This window comes from Microcebus murinus, chromosome 12, assembly GCF_040939455.1.
Source record: "Microcebus murinus isolate Inina chromosome 12, M.murinus_Inina_mat1.0, whole genome shotgun sequence".
NCBI lineage: Eukaryota > Metazoa > Chordata > Mammalia > Primates > Cheirogaleidae > Microcebus > Microcebus murinus.
In genome coordinates, this window is record NC_134115.1 from 18,070,784 (window position 1) to 18,086,469 (window position 15,686).

Consider the following 15,686-nt stretch of genomic DNA (forward strand, 5'->3'; position numbering starts at 1 on the left):
GGATCTACTCTTTCAATACACAATCAAAATCTTCATGCAGTGTTTTTCTATGTTTCCTTAACTTCCGTTTACCACTTTCAGCATAGAATTTAAACAGTGTATTCTTGTGTTTCTCTGGGTCATATGGTGGTCATCCCAACAACATATTCTTTTGTAAGACTTTTCATGCTGACATCACTGTCCAGTTTCTTCAACAGCTTGACTTTCTGTGCTGTAGGTAAACATCAATGTCTTCTTCTCTCTCTTTTTTGTTTTTGAAGTCACTGTTACTCATAGGGATATCTGCAGAACTTTTTGATGTGTTCAACAATGTCTTTACACCACAGAGCAGAGATTAAGTAAAAAACAACAGTGACTAGTGCATGTAGGTCTTGGCCCCAGGTGAGGCATCAAGGGGAACCTGCCATTTGAGCATCCAGCCTGCACATATGCCATTTTATTACTTTTTATGGTTGTGCTTATGCTGGGGAGTCTGGATGTGTGTGGAAAAGACATATTGCAACTGAGGGGCCTGGAAGGGTCTTTTTTACCTTGAGGATACTGAATAAACTGTGTATTGTGTGCTTGTGTTTTGACTGTGACCCATTACACAAGGTCAGGTGTAGAATTTCCCACTTGGGCATCATGTTAACATTCAAAAAATTTTGGATTTTGGAGTATTTTGAATTTCAGATTTTTGGATTAGAAATACTTTACCTGTACACATTTCTCTGTATTCTTGTGAGAATTTTTGATTATCATTAAACGACCTTTTTAAAAAATAAATTTGAATGATGAAATGTGATATATCATTGTTTTATCTCTTAATAAAGATAAGGTTGCATCATTTTTCTATTTTACTATCTACTTGTATTTATTCTGTGAATTGCTGTTCAGTTTAGTGTGATGTACTTTCAAAGATAGCAAAGAACATATTGCTCTATAATAATTTCACCTTGTAGTCAGAGTGGACATAAATTCAAAATATTATAAAGTATTATAAACTTATTTTCATCCTTTTTGCTGTTTGCCATTCATATAGTCTATTAATAACTTCCTTGTGTTTGCTTGTGGAGGTCCCAGAATGCAGTGTGTTGAGAAACTCATAATAAAGTTCAATATTTTCACCTTATTTTCAATCCAGATCCAAAAGGGAACAAACTTCTACGTTTGTCAGAAAGAATAGGAATTGAACCTAAAACTGTGTTGAAATCTCACTTGTACTGTGCAGGCAATATGATTCTGTGTTAATATTTGCTCATCAAGAAATAGATGTGGAGGCCAAGAAACTCTAAAGAACAAGGCTGAAGCATGGCTTGATTTTCTTTGGCTTGTACATTTTGCCTGTGTGGTAATAAATACTTCAATTTACCATGCACAGTCTATTTTGTGCATTATTTTGGGCCTCACAGATGGACTGAGACAGCCTTTTCTTGTATTGCCAGCCTTCAAGGGGTACTCTGGGGGCCTACACATAAACTTCCATCCTTCTGAGAAGATGACATCGAATCTGTTTGTGTTATACAAAGGAGGGATGAATTTATGAGGACATGTTTCCTTATGTGCATAAACCACTTTCTCACACATGACCAGGACAACTTTATGCAAAAGATGGAGAGGTGAGAGATGAAACATTTGGCAGAACTAAGAGGGAGGAAGAGGGAGCAGCTGGAGTCTAATTACAGCAGATAATTATTTAAATCAGAGATCATAAATTCCTATGCTTCTGGTTGACTTTGGATTACAAATATCTTTGGACAGCAAGGTTTGCATTTTTTTCCCAAATATTTTTTATTTTGGTAAAATACATATAACATAACATTTATCATTTTATCTATTTTTAAGCATATAGTTCAGTGGTATTAAGTACATTCATATTGCTGTACAACCAGTACCAGCAACCACCTCCAGAAGTCTTTTCATCTTGCAGAACTAAAACTGTAGCCATTATATAATACCTTCTCCTCTCACCTCGCAGCCACCATTCTTTGGCTCTATGATTTTGCCTACTCTAGGGACCTTATATGGCATCATACAATATTTGTCTTTTTGTGACTGGCTTATTTCACTTAGCACAATGTCCTAAAAGTTCATCCATGATACGATAGAATTTCCTTCTTTTTAAAGGGCTGAATAATATTTCGTTGTGTGTTTTGCTTATCCATTAATTTTTTGACAAACACTTTAGAGTTGCTTCCACATTTTAGATATTGTGAATAAAGCTTCCATGAACATGGATATACAAATATTTCTTTGACCCCTGCTTTTAATAATTTGGGGTATATATTCAGAAGTGAAGTTGCTGGATCATATGGCAAATCTACTAATACTACTTGAGGAAGTGCCATTTTGTTTTCTGTGGTAGTGGTACCATTTTATATGGCCAAAACAGTGCCCAAAGGCTCCAGTTTAGTCACATTCTTGCCAATACTTGTTATTTACTTTTTTTTTTTTTAATATAGTAGCCATACTAATGGGTGTGAGATGGAATTTCATTGAGATCTTGATTTGCATTTCCCTAATGATTAATGATATTGAGCATCTTTTCGTGTGCTTATTGTCCATGCATATATGTTCTTTGAAGAAATGCCTATTCAAGTCCTTTGTGCATTTTTCAATTGGGTTGTTTTGTTTTTTTGTTGTTGCTGTTGAGTTGTAGGGCTTCCTCATATATTCTGGATATTAATTTCTTATTACATATGTGATTTGCAAATATCTTTCCAATTCTGTGACTGCCATTTCATTCTGTTGATAGTTTCCCTTGATGCATAAATATTTTAATTTTCATGAAGTCCAATTTGTTTTTCTTTTATTACATGTACCTCTAGTGTTTTATCCAAGAAATCTTTGCTAAATCCAATATTGTAAAGTTTTATCCTATGTTTGCTTCTAAAAGTTTTGTAGTTTAGTTCCTACATTTAGGTGTTTAATCTATTTCAAGTTAATTTTTGTATATGGTGTTAGGTAAGGACTGTTAACTTCATTTTTTGCATGTGGATATCTAATTTTCACAGAACTGTTTGTTGAAAAGACTGTCCTTTTCCTATCAAATAGTCTGGACACCCTTGTTGAAAATAATTTGACCTTATAAGTCAAATGAAGGTTTATTTCTGGGCTCTCTATTCTACCCCATTAGTCTATGTGTTTGTCTTCATGCCATTGCCACACTGTTTGATTATCATAGCTTTGAGTATGTTTTAAAATCATGAACTGTGAGTCCTTCCTATGTACAGTTGATCCTTGAACACCACAGGTTTGAACTGCACAGACCCATTTACATGCAGATTTTATTCAACCAAATGCAGACTGAAAATACAATACTTATGAGGTGTGAAACTTGCATATTCAGAAGCATGGGTTCCCACAAAGCTGACTACAGAACTTGAGTATGTGTAGATTTTGGTATACATGGTGGTCCTGGAACCAATCCCTGTGTATACTGAGGAATAACTGTATTTTATTCTCTTTAATGCTATTGGAAATGAAACTGTTTTCTTAATTTTCTTTTTAGATTGTTCATTGTTAGTGTATAAAAATGCTACTGATTTATGTATGTTGACTTTATATCCTGATACTTTGATAAATTTTGTCAAATGCTTTTTCTGCATCTATTAAGGTGATCATGTTTTTCTTTATTCTGCTAATGTGGTGCATTACATTGATCAATTTTTTATATATTGAACCATTGTTGCTTTCCAGGAATAAATCCTACTTGGACATGGTATATAATTCTTTTAATATGCCACTAAATTCAGTTTGCTAATCATTTGTTGATGATTTTTGTATTATGTTCTTAATGGATATTGGCCTATAGTTTTCTTTTTTTTGTCATACCTTTGCCTAGCTTGGTATCAGAGTAATGCTGACATCATAGAATGAGTTTAGAAGTATTTCCTCATCTTCAATGTTTTGAAAACTTGTTAGTTTTTCTTTAAATGTGTGGTAGATTTCACTAGTGGAGACAGTAGGCACAGGACTTTTCTTTGTTGGCATATTTTTGATTATTGATTCAGTCTCTTTAGTAGTTAAAGGACTGCTCAGCTTTTGTATTTCTTCATTATTTATTCTTAGGAAGTTTTCTGTTTCTAGAAATTTGTCCATTTATCTAGATTATACAATTTGTCGGCATATACTTTCTTATTATTCTTTATATTTCTATAGAATTAATAGTAATGCCTCCATTTTCATTTCTGATCTTAGTAATGTGAGTATTCTTTTTATTTTCTTAATTTAGCTAGAGGGTTGTCAATTTTGTTGATCTTTTGGAAGAACCTACTTTTGATTTTGTTGATTTTTTTCTTATTGTCTATTTTATATTTTGTTTATCTCTTTCCTGGTCTTCATTATTTCTTTCCTTCTGCTAGCTCTGGATATAGATTGATTTTTTTTTCTAGTTCCTTAAGTTGTAAAGTTAGGTTATTGATTTGAGATCTTTTTTGGTTTTTTAATGTAATCATATATAGCTAAAATTTACCCCCATAGCAATATTTTCACTGTGTCCCATAGGTTTTGATATGTTGTGTTTTCATTATCATTCATCTCTAAGTATTTTCTAATTTCCCTTGTGATTTGTTTTTTGACCCATGGGTATGTTGTCTCATTTCCATAAATTAGTAACATTTAAAGTTTTCCTTTTGTTATGAATTTCTAACTTCATCCCATTGTGAATGGAAAAGATACTGTGTATGGAAATTTTTAAAAATCTATTATGACTTCATTTGTGGCCTAACATATATGTAGTCTATACTGGCAAATGTCTCATGTGCATTTGAGAAGAATGTCTTTGCTGTTGTTGTTGGGTAGAGTGTGTCTGTTACATCTAGTTGGTTTATTCAGTTCTTCAAGTCCTCTGTTTCTTGACTTATCTTCTGTCTGGTTGTTCAATCCATTATTGGTAGTGGGATATCGAAATCTCCAATCATTATTGTGAAACTATTTCTTACTTCAAACTTGTCAATTTTTGCTTTATATATTTTGATGGTTTGTTATTGGGTGCATACATGTTTATAATTATTATATATTCTTTTTGCATTGAATCTGTTATCAATATATAATGTCCTTCTTTGTCTCTCATAACCCTTATAACTAGTTTTGATTTAAAGTCTATTTTTAAGTTGATTGCCCAGAAGAATTCCCAGCACACCTCATCCACTTAGAAGAGCCACAATAAAGTATAGACAATAACACTTTGAATACTTTATCCAAGAGGGAACATGAGAGTTCAACAAAAAGCAAAAGGAAACTTTAAAATCTAGGAAGGAGAAGAAAAACAGGCAGCCTGTATATAAGGGAACAGCTTGAAACTGGGAGTGAATCCACAGTATTGGAGAGAATGAGGGAGAGTCTTTCCGTGGTTCACTTTCCCACTGGGGAATCATAGAATCCAGGCCATGGGAGACCACCTTGACCCTCCCAAGCCCTGAATCTAGCTTAGAGAGTGGCCAGGAGACTGTGAGAATGAACTGCTCCAGGAAGTGTTCCATTCCCTTCCTGAGGACTAAGTAGCTACAGTAGATACCGTTCTTGATCCTAGCTCTTAACAAACTCTGTGTGGTTCTGTGAATCAGTGGCACCAGCCCTAGGCATTAGGGAAACAGAAGCTGCAGCTTGCTGAATTGTGGCTTGAGTGTGGGATGGGCTTCTACAACCAAGTCTGAGAAGCAAGCATGGTATGAGCTCCAGATGCTGGCACTGAGCACTGCCCCTGGGACCTAAGCAGTATGAGAGATGCTGTAGAGGCTTGGTTTTGAGCAAAGGAGTGGCTCCTAAGTCCCAGGGAGTTTGGGGTTAGATGTAAACTACTGAGACTGGCTGAACAGCTGGGTTAGCTGTGACAGGATGAGGGAGGGAGCCCCATTGGGACTGGGGTATGAAGGGATGAAACTCTTCCCTCCCTCTGGCCAAGGCTGTGGCTGCTGGGACCACCCCACACCCACATGGCAAAAGCTCAGCTCAGCAGCAGTTGCCTCTCACTCAAGCATTTCACCATGGGACTGAGGGCTACCCTGTACCCCATCATGGCTAGTGCCTGCACGCACCATTAAGAGGGCCTGAGCATAAGCTTGCCAGGCCTAGCTATACCTAGCTTTGCCCCTCATCCCAGACAGAGTGCACAATCTAGGCTCCTCAGTGTTCCAAAACTCAAGCCAATACCTGGGACACCTGAGAACTTCTCCCAGGGCACAGAGGTCAGCCATAATACCCTGCTAATGCCATCTCAGCTGGCTTCTACCTGGAAACACCACCTACTGATCTGGGAGCTAGACTGCACAGCCCACTGAAACCACTGCCAACACAAGAGATCAGTGCTTATGAGAAGAGGATCTTATCTCCACTGCTACTACCATCACTTTTGCCACCCCAGCCGCCCAGGAGCTTGAGATCCTGCTAACCCACCACTTACACCACAACTGCAACTGGCATGCAGGAAGGCCACCTGGAGGCCCAACAAATGGCCTGCCTGCAACCACCAGCACAAGTGTCAGCGTACACTACCCCAGATCACAAGGATAGACATGCTTAGCTTACCACAACTACCACTAAAACCTCAATATGTGTCCATGTGACATTACAGTCCCCAGCTGAACTTCACCACAGCAGCCTCCCAACAACAAAAAAAGAAAAACTTGGCCAGGCGCTGTGGCTCACGCCTGTAATCCTAGCTCTTGGGAGGCCGAGGCGGGCGGATTGCTCAAGGTCAGGAGTTCAAAACCAGCCTGAGCAAGAGCGAGACCCCGTCTCTACTATAAATAGAAAGAAATTAATTGGCCAACTGATATATATATAAAAAAAATTAGCCGGGCATGGTGGTGCATGCCTGTAGTCCCAGCTACTCAGGAGGCTGAGGCAGGAGGATTGCTTGAGCCCAGGAGTTTGAGGTTGCTGTGAGCTAGGCTGACGCCACGGCACTCACTCTAGCCTGGACAACAAAGCGAGACTCTGTCTCAAAAAAAAAAAAAAAATTAAAAAAAAAAAAAGAAAAACCTGCATCCTAACACATTGAAGGAATCACTGATACTGCTAACACTATAGCCAAAGAAATCATCCAGAGTCTTCATTGCTGCATGTAACCAGAAGCAGTTCCAATGGGCCATACCCAACCAATATGATAGTCAAATCTTTAAGAATAAAGTACTCACCCAACAAAATAAGTTCAAAAATAAGAAGTGATTGTTATGCTAAATGTGCAGAAATTGATATAAAGACACCAGAAACATGAAAAAGCAAGGTAATATGATACTTTCAAAGGAACACAGTAATTCTTCAGCAATAGGTCCTAAAGAAAAATAAATCCTTGAAATCCCAGGTAAAGAATTCAAAAATATTGATTTTAAAGAAGCTCAATGATATACAAGAGAAATATGAAAACCAATACCAAAAGATCAGAAAATCAATTCATGATATGAATGAGAAATAGATATCTTCATAAAATCAAACAGAAATTCTAGAACTGAAAATTTCATTAAAGGAAATACAAAATACATTCCAAAGCTTCAACAATAAACTAGACCAAGCAGAAGAAAGAATTTTAGAACTTAAAGACAGGTGTTTTAAAATAATCCAGTCAGAGAAAAATGAAGAAAAAAGAATTTAAAAACAATGAACAAAAGCCTTCGGACATTTGTGATTACATAAAGTGGTCGAACTTGTGAATTATTGGTATTCCTGAGGGGGAAGAGAGATTAAAAGGCTTAGGAAACTTGTTTAACAAAATAATAGATGAAAACTTCCCAAATTTAGCAAGAGATTTAAATATCCAGGTACAGGAGGGTCAATAATCCCTAAGCAAATGAAATGCAAAAAGGAGTTCACCATGGCATATTATACTCAGACTGTCTAAAGTCAAAATGAAAGAACAAATTCTAAAATCAGCAAGAGAAAAGCATCTATTCACCTATAATGGAAACCCTATCAGCCTTAAAGTGGACTTCTCAGCAGAAATCTCACAGACCAGAAGAGAATGGGATGATATACTGAAAGTGCTGAAGGAAGTAAAAAAAGAAAAACAGCAGCAACAACAACAACAAAAAAACCCCAAAAAACCTGTCTACTAAGAATTTTATATCCTGCAAGATTAAACTTCATAAAGTCTTTCCTAGACATGCTAATGTTAAGAAAATTCATAACCACTAGACTAGCCCTATAAGAAATGTTTAAGGAGTCCATTCTACAAACCAGTTATATAGTTTCCAAAGTTCCTCTTGGTGTTCATTTCTAGTTTTATTCCATTGTTGTCTGAGAAAATACTTGATATGATTTCAATTTTTAAAAATTTTCTGAGACTTGTTTTATGAATTAACATTTGTTCTATCTTGAAGAGTGTTCCATGTGCTAATGAAAAAATGTGTATTTTCATTAGTTGTTGGGTAGAATGTTCTATAAATGTCTGTTAAATCCAATTTATATCTAATGTTTCTTTGTTGATTTTCTGTCTATATAATCTGTCTAATGCTGATAGTGGGCCATTGAAGTGCCCCACTATTATTGTATTGATCTCTCTATCTCTTTAGATCTAGTAATATCTGCTTTTATAAATCTGGGGGTTTCAGTGTTGTTGCATATATAGATTTGTTATATCCTCTTGCTAAATAGATCCTAGTTATTCTTGTTTGCTTATGGTTTTTGTTAGCAAGAAATTTTTAGTTTATATGTCTTTATAGGTAAGTTGAATTTCTTTTAAGCAGGATATAATTGTATCATGGGTTTTTTTAATCCATTCAACCAGTCTGTATCTTTTAAGTGCAGCATTTAATCCATTTATATTCAAGTTAATATTGACATGTGAGATTTTGTTCCTGTCATATTGTTAATTGTTTCCTAGTTGTTTTATGAATTAATTGTTTATTTTTTTCTGTTTCTCTTTGGGGTGTGATGGAATTCTGTAGTGGTGTCATTTGATTCTTTTCTCTTCCTCCTTTGTTCGATTACATTACCTGTGAGTTTTTATACTTTTGTGTGTTTTCATGATGGTGAATATCAACCTGAAAGGATTAGGATTGTGTAATTATAAATTATTTTTACAGTAACATTAGCTTTTGCAATTGACTATATTTACCTTTTATTTTGTTTGTCCTAGTCTGTAATGTATGGATTCCAAAAGGGTAAAAAGATAAAAAGTAAAGGGGTCCCTGACACTTTAAATTTCCCTGAAGTTGCTTCAGACAGAAGGAGAGGTGGTTGCAGCAATGGAGGTGTGTATGCATCAATGGCTGCCCACCCATTTGTCTGTACCTCCACGATCAGAAATAGCACTCAGTGAATAGAAAACATATCTGCAATATTTAGAGGATAGGATCCTTATTGTACAACCTGGCTCTCACAAGCTGCATGCAAGCTGCTCCAGGAAAACGTGCAAGGCTCCCTGCCAGGGGTAGGGGCTGAAGGTTGGGGAGTAGGGAGTGGGCATTTCCTGTTCATATAAGAGCTGAAATAGACCAAATTTAATCCAAAATATACTGCCCAAGCCTTCCCTGGAAGCTGCAAACCTTCAGTAGATGCCAGTGCTCCAAAATAGTTACATCAGACAGATTCTACCAGTGTTAATTGTCGTCTATGTGGGGAGATAGATCCCTGATGCTTTCTACTCTGCGGTCTTCCTACAGTCATTCTATGTTAAAATAACTGCCAATTGATACAGTTCGGATGTTTGTTCCTTCCAAATCTCATGTTGAAATTTGGTCCTCAAGGTTGGAGGTGGGGCTTTGTGTGAGGTGTTTGGGTCATGAGGCAGATTCCTCATGAATGGCTTGGTGCCCTCCCTGACATAATGAGTGAGTTCTCACTTTATTAGTTCACACTGGAGCTGGTTGTTTAGAAGAGCCTGGCACCCCTTCCTCTCTCTCTGGCTCCTCACTCACCATGTGGCACACCTGATTCCCCTTCCCCTTCTGCCTTACCTGGAAGCTTCCTGAGGCCCTCCCTCACTGGAAGCAGATGCTGGTGCTGTGCATCTTTTACGGTCTGCAGAACCATGAACCAAATAAACCTCTTTTTCAAATAAATTACCCAGCCTCAGGTATTTCCTTTATAGCAATGCAAAGTGGATTAAGACACCAATGTTTAGAAATCTGGAGATATTAAAAAGAAGTTTATATTTCCAAACTCTGTTAAAAAACTGGAATATCTGGTGGGCTCTCATTTCCTCTTTCCTTCTGGTAATAATTGGATGGAGCCCAGTTGGGGCTGGGCTGCCTCTTAACCAAGGTGTGCTCTTTTCAGTTTGCTGTCCCCATTACTGCCTAGTGATCTTTATCTCTATTTAGTACTGACCTTGTGTGGTCCACTGCATTAATTTGTGCTACTCAACAGGGTCCTTTATGGCTGTGGTCCCCAACCACTGGGCCGTGGCTGGATATCAGTCTATAGCTTGTTGGGAACCCGGCCACACATCACTGCCTGAGCTCTGCCTCCACAGTCCCCCTAACCTCCATCCTCTGTTCGTGGAAAAATTGTCTTCCATGAAACTGGTCCCTGATACCAAAAAGGTTGGGGGCCACTACTTTAAGGCATTTGATTTTGAGCCACCTGATTTGTAATACATACTGATTGTGCTTTCAGAGTGATGGAATGATATAACAGACATTACCTGGACCTGAAAGAGAGGGTGTCTTTATTCTCATACTGGTTTGGCTAATTTTTGAACCTCTGTTTGCTCATCTCCAAAATAAGCTGCTTGGATGGGATGGACCTGACCTTCCACATTAACAATCTGTCCCATTGACTTCATGCCATAGAGACCTTAGATAGGCACCTTAACAAACACATCATAAATATTTCTGACCAAAACCACATATACAGTTATTATGTGATCATTCCATTAGTCACATCACGGACAGCTTGATGAGCTGTAGTCTTACCAGATTTTCTTTTTTGAATTGTTAATAAATTTGTTGGTTGTATATTTAATCTTATTTTATGTTCTAAGGAAAAAAATCTGTCAAGCAGAAACAGGGCATTTGGCATTTGGAAGAAAATCTATGAATCCAGCTTCCGCAGCTAGCTTTGGAACTGCAAAGCAACAGTCATTCAGTAGAAGTTTGTGTGAAACTGATATTTTCAGGCAAACAAGCTGTTTATGCAATGGTTATAATCGCAGGGAATTGATTCCTTTCTGGGAGATGATTAGGAACTCTTGTTGTGATGATTTTTGACAGCCTAGTTATAAGCAGTTGGTGATCTTTCAAAAATAAACTACTGTGTGTACCCACATGTGTCATAGCAAAAGAGCTGTTACAGATTTATAAACTATTAATTATTAATATTTCTCTAATGGCTGGAGTTGCCCATTACATTTTTCCTCTGCCATTTAAACTAAAAATGGTCACTAGGTTTCTTAGTGTCAAAAATTTTCAATTCCTTTAAAAATTCAATATCTTATTCTTCTTTAATTGTAAGATATTTGCCATATTTTCCAGAATATAAGATGCAAAGATGTGTTAGACATGGTTTTCTGAAGGAGAAAAAAAATATTTTCCATGATCCAGAAAATAATTGATATTTATAACTTGAGAATGCATTTTCTTATCATGGCTTGATAGTCAATTAATTTTTCAGAGTGTGTGTAGTATGTGGATGCATGCATGTGTTGTGTATGAGCAAAATAGACATATATTTAATAAAAGTAGCACACGATCATCTGGCTGTGGTAGAATGCACATGAGTTCATTCTCTGAGTAACAGAAGCTTATACATTTAAATGCCAAAATTTAGCTCACGCATTATTTATTTTCTGAAATGCATCACACTTGATCTTAATTTCTTGAACTGAAATATTAAAGCACCATTTTTACTCCTTTTTGTATTTCAGCATTTTCTTTAAGTGCAAAGTGATTTAGTTCTTTAATAAACATTACCATATTTTTGGGTTTTTTAAATTCTTAAATTTTTGTTTTTTTATAATTATTTTTCTGACTTCTTCACTCAGGCTGTAAATTACTATTTTTCTTTAGTGAGTATCAGCTATTATTGGTCTCATTGCTCCTTATAATTTATTGTGTTTAGTCTGCCATGGGCTGGGTTAGAATTTTGTGTAAAATAAGAGTATTCTTCCTTCTCAGAAAAAACATAGGAAGAATTCTCTCAAAATTTTGAAAATTTTAGTTTTTAAAATATGTGATTTATGAGAAGATATGACTCATTATTACTATAGTTTGGTCGTGTTCCAGATAACTGAGGTTAGACTATCATTTGGTGCTTGAATTTGATTAATTAAAGATTCTATAATTACTGTTAAGAAGAATGTGTTTGTTAGCTGCAGCTTGGGCACTTTGTCAAACACTGCCTTTGCCATACAGTCAGCTAAACACTCAAGGTGAGGAGATATGCCCTGTTTTCAGTTATCAGGTGTCAGGCTGCATTGTTTGCCTGAAGGCTTATCCAAAAAATATACTGCATGATCCAGTATTGAAAGTTTTACTTTAGGGCTGTTGGTAAACTAACTATTCAGAGCTTTGCATTATCATTGCCCACATTTCTGTTTATTTTGTATCAGAATCCTTGGAAATTCTGCTAAAATGTCCCTGACTCATGGAAACATGGAAAAAAACTGGACAATTAAACAGATGCCATATGGGACATGGCTCTATGGAAATCACTGGGGGAATTTAAGTGGTAAATTATAGGAGGACATGTCAACACCCATCAGTCCTCCTTTGCAGGATTAGAAGATGATTAGAAGCTGCAAGTAGACATCCTGGTGACCTTTCTTGAGGTGGCTACCTTGGTCCATGGGATGCATGGACATGGAGGAGCTGCAGAACTGTAGAGATGGGCTGATTGTTGGCGCATTCCTCTCACATTGCCCGAGGCACAAAGTGCCTATGAGAGCTGTCTTGTCTGCCAAGAAGGGAGGCAAAGACTATGGGTGGCTCTAGAGCAGATTCCTACGCGGAAGGCTCTGCATATAGCAGGCAAGTAGATGACATTGGACCACTGCCAGTAGATCCAGGAGGATATAAGGAGTTCTGAAAGGAATAGACATTCTGGACTGGGTGATAGATGCAAATACTCAAAACACTATAAAAGAACAGGCACAAAAGATATTGTAGCAATTTGGATTGCTGAGGCATATTACTTCAGACCAAGGGACACACTTCGTAACCCATAATGTACACTTATGGACAAAGAGATATCACATCACATGGGCATATCATATTGTATGTCATTATCAGGGTAGTGATTTGATAGAAAATTGGAAAAGACAATTGAAACTGTTTTAAATAGGAGGAGATGAAAGCATGAAAGTCTTGCTTACAAAACTTAGCAAGTGTGTGTTCATATTCAACATGAGGGGAGCCAGTGGATAGATTTCCCCACTTTTGTTGAAAATATGAAAAATAGATGATAGTAGGGGATGCTGGTATGACAATACATCCCCTCAACTTTATTTCTTCCCACCTGCTACAGTGATTATAGGACCAGGGCTGCAACTGTCAAAGCCAGACACAGGGATAATCCCTAAGCCAGAAACTATAACTACATCTTTAAACATCTCTGGTAGAATTCCTAAGGGTCTGATGAAATGGATTGTGTCTTCACCTCATCTGGGAAAATTGGTGTTGACAGTAAATGGAACTGCATTGCCTAGTGGTCAAGATAGTCCATTAGTTCTGTACCTATGTAATGGCACCCTATGAATGGGAATGGACTGAGATGAGAGGCTTGCTAGACTGGTAGTGCTGCCAGCAATCTGGACCAGAAAAGTATCTAAACCTAATGTCCCTTCCAATTGTGGAAATGTTTGGGCTAACATTTATGACAAACCGAGAGAAGAAAACATAGCAGCCAAGGCAGAGGAATAAACAGATTATACTTGAGAGACTCTAATATTATATTGGTAGCTTGAGAGAAGCTCAAGGCAAAAAGAATGTCTCTTAGCACAATTATGCCAGACACTCAAAATGCTGAATTCATGTAGTTGTCAAGACTACCCCTGCTCTCAGACCTTGATAAGATGGAATGGAAGCCTGCAAACCTGAATGGCATTGCTCTGGGAGACTTTTTGGTCATATGATATGATGATGAAGTAGGCCAATTGCTGCTGGCTAAATGGAATTCTAATAATTTGTCAATATCCTTGACTCTTATTTTTCCAGTTACAAAGGATACCATTTAGGAAGAAATTATTAGGAAATACTCCATACCAGATCATTAAACCATGTGATCTACAACTTCTAGTGGACTGAATGCTATGTAGCTATAAACCTTGATAACCAAATGTTTAAAAAGATCCATGGCAATATAGCAACTGCATGTTCAATGTGCTGCAGTATGCCATGTACAAATACATATCACCCTTATTTTTGTGGGAGGAAAACTATTAAACAGACTAAGAGAAGGTGATGGATTTATGAAGAGAATGAAGTAGTAGGCTTTACATTTTGAGTCTTAATTCCCCAGGGAAATAGCTGTATATTGAGACAAGGAAGGTTGTGGGAGACCTTATGGCATATTCAGACAAAACTACATCCAGGCGTGACTACCACTCATCTAACCCTAGTATGAAGAATCCAACATTTGTTGGGTACAACATGCATCCTAACTCAACCACATGAACGGTGCATTAAACAACATTGGCCCACAAGAAAGAAAAAGACTCTAAGAAGATAGGTGAGACGTTGTGAGACAAGCTGGTTGGATTCACTTTTAATGAGGAATCACCTTTTAGAGGAAAAAGGTTCATAAACGAGAATCAACAAATTAGAGAAAATTCTCTTCCAAGAGGAAGGCAAGAGATGGGAGTCAGCCTGGAAAGATGAGGTTTTAGCAGAGTAGGTTAGGATGACTCAACAAATGGTGGATAATGTTAGGAGCCAGCATCCAGAAAGGTCTGTACTCTGACACAAGGGCCTCTTGACTATTTTATTACATGTAAAGGCTGAAGTAGCTATGGGTCAATGTCCCTTCACCCTAGTTCCTGAGGCTCACGGGCCACACTTATGGAGATCTTAAGCACCCAGATTTATAAAAGTTCTCTGAGCACCTGTGCAACTTACAATGATGCATTCTGACTGCCCTGACTCTAAGAATAGATAAGATTAAGACATGGGCCATGAGGTATACTTTGATCTAATAATTTATGCTAACAATGTGATTTGTGGTGAATGCTTGTTTTTAGTCTGGGGTCTGGAGTCTGAGTAACCGAAGTCAGTCATGCAGATGCCACATTGCCACATGGCTGACTCCTCATAAAAATCCTAGACCCCAAGGCTTGACAGGTGTCCCCGGCTGGCAACGCTTTGCTTGTGTGGTCACACATTATGGCTGGGGAGGGAGAGTAAATGTGTGATACCATTGGAAGAGGACACATGGAGGCGTGTGCTGTGCTTCTCCTAGACTTTCCCCTATGTACTTCTTCGCTTTGCTGATTTTAGTATGTATCTTTTCTATGTAATAAACCATAATGTAAGCAGGTCAGCTTTTGTAAGTCTTATGAGTTTTTTCCAGCAACTCATCAAGCCTGAAGGTGATCTTGGGGACTTCTGACACAACATACTATGTGTGGTTTCCTTTGCATTTAACCCAATTAGAATTTGCTGAACTTTTTGGATCCAGAGGCTGATGGATGCACTAAAGGTTGGAAAATTTCAATGATTATTTCTTCAAAAAGTTTTCCTAATTATTATTTCTCTTCTTCCTCTGGAGCTTTAAGCTCTATATAAACATACATTAGATTGCTTTAAATGTACCACAAGTTACTGATGCTCTCT

The 15,686-nt window shown here is 37.4% G+C and overlaps 1 long non-coding RNA gene across 1 annotated transcript in view; it reads left to right on the forward strand.

The window, feature by feature from the left end:
- Window positions 1-15,686, forward strand: part of LOC142874270 (uncharacterized) — a 197,935-nt gene that overhangs the window by 132,020 nt on the left and 50,229 nt on the right. The gene's annotated exons all lie outside the window — the stretch shown is intronic.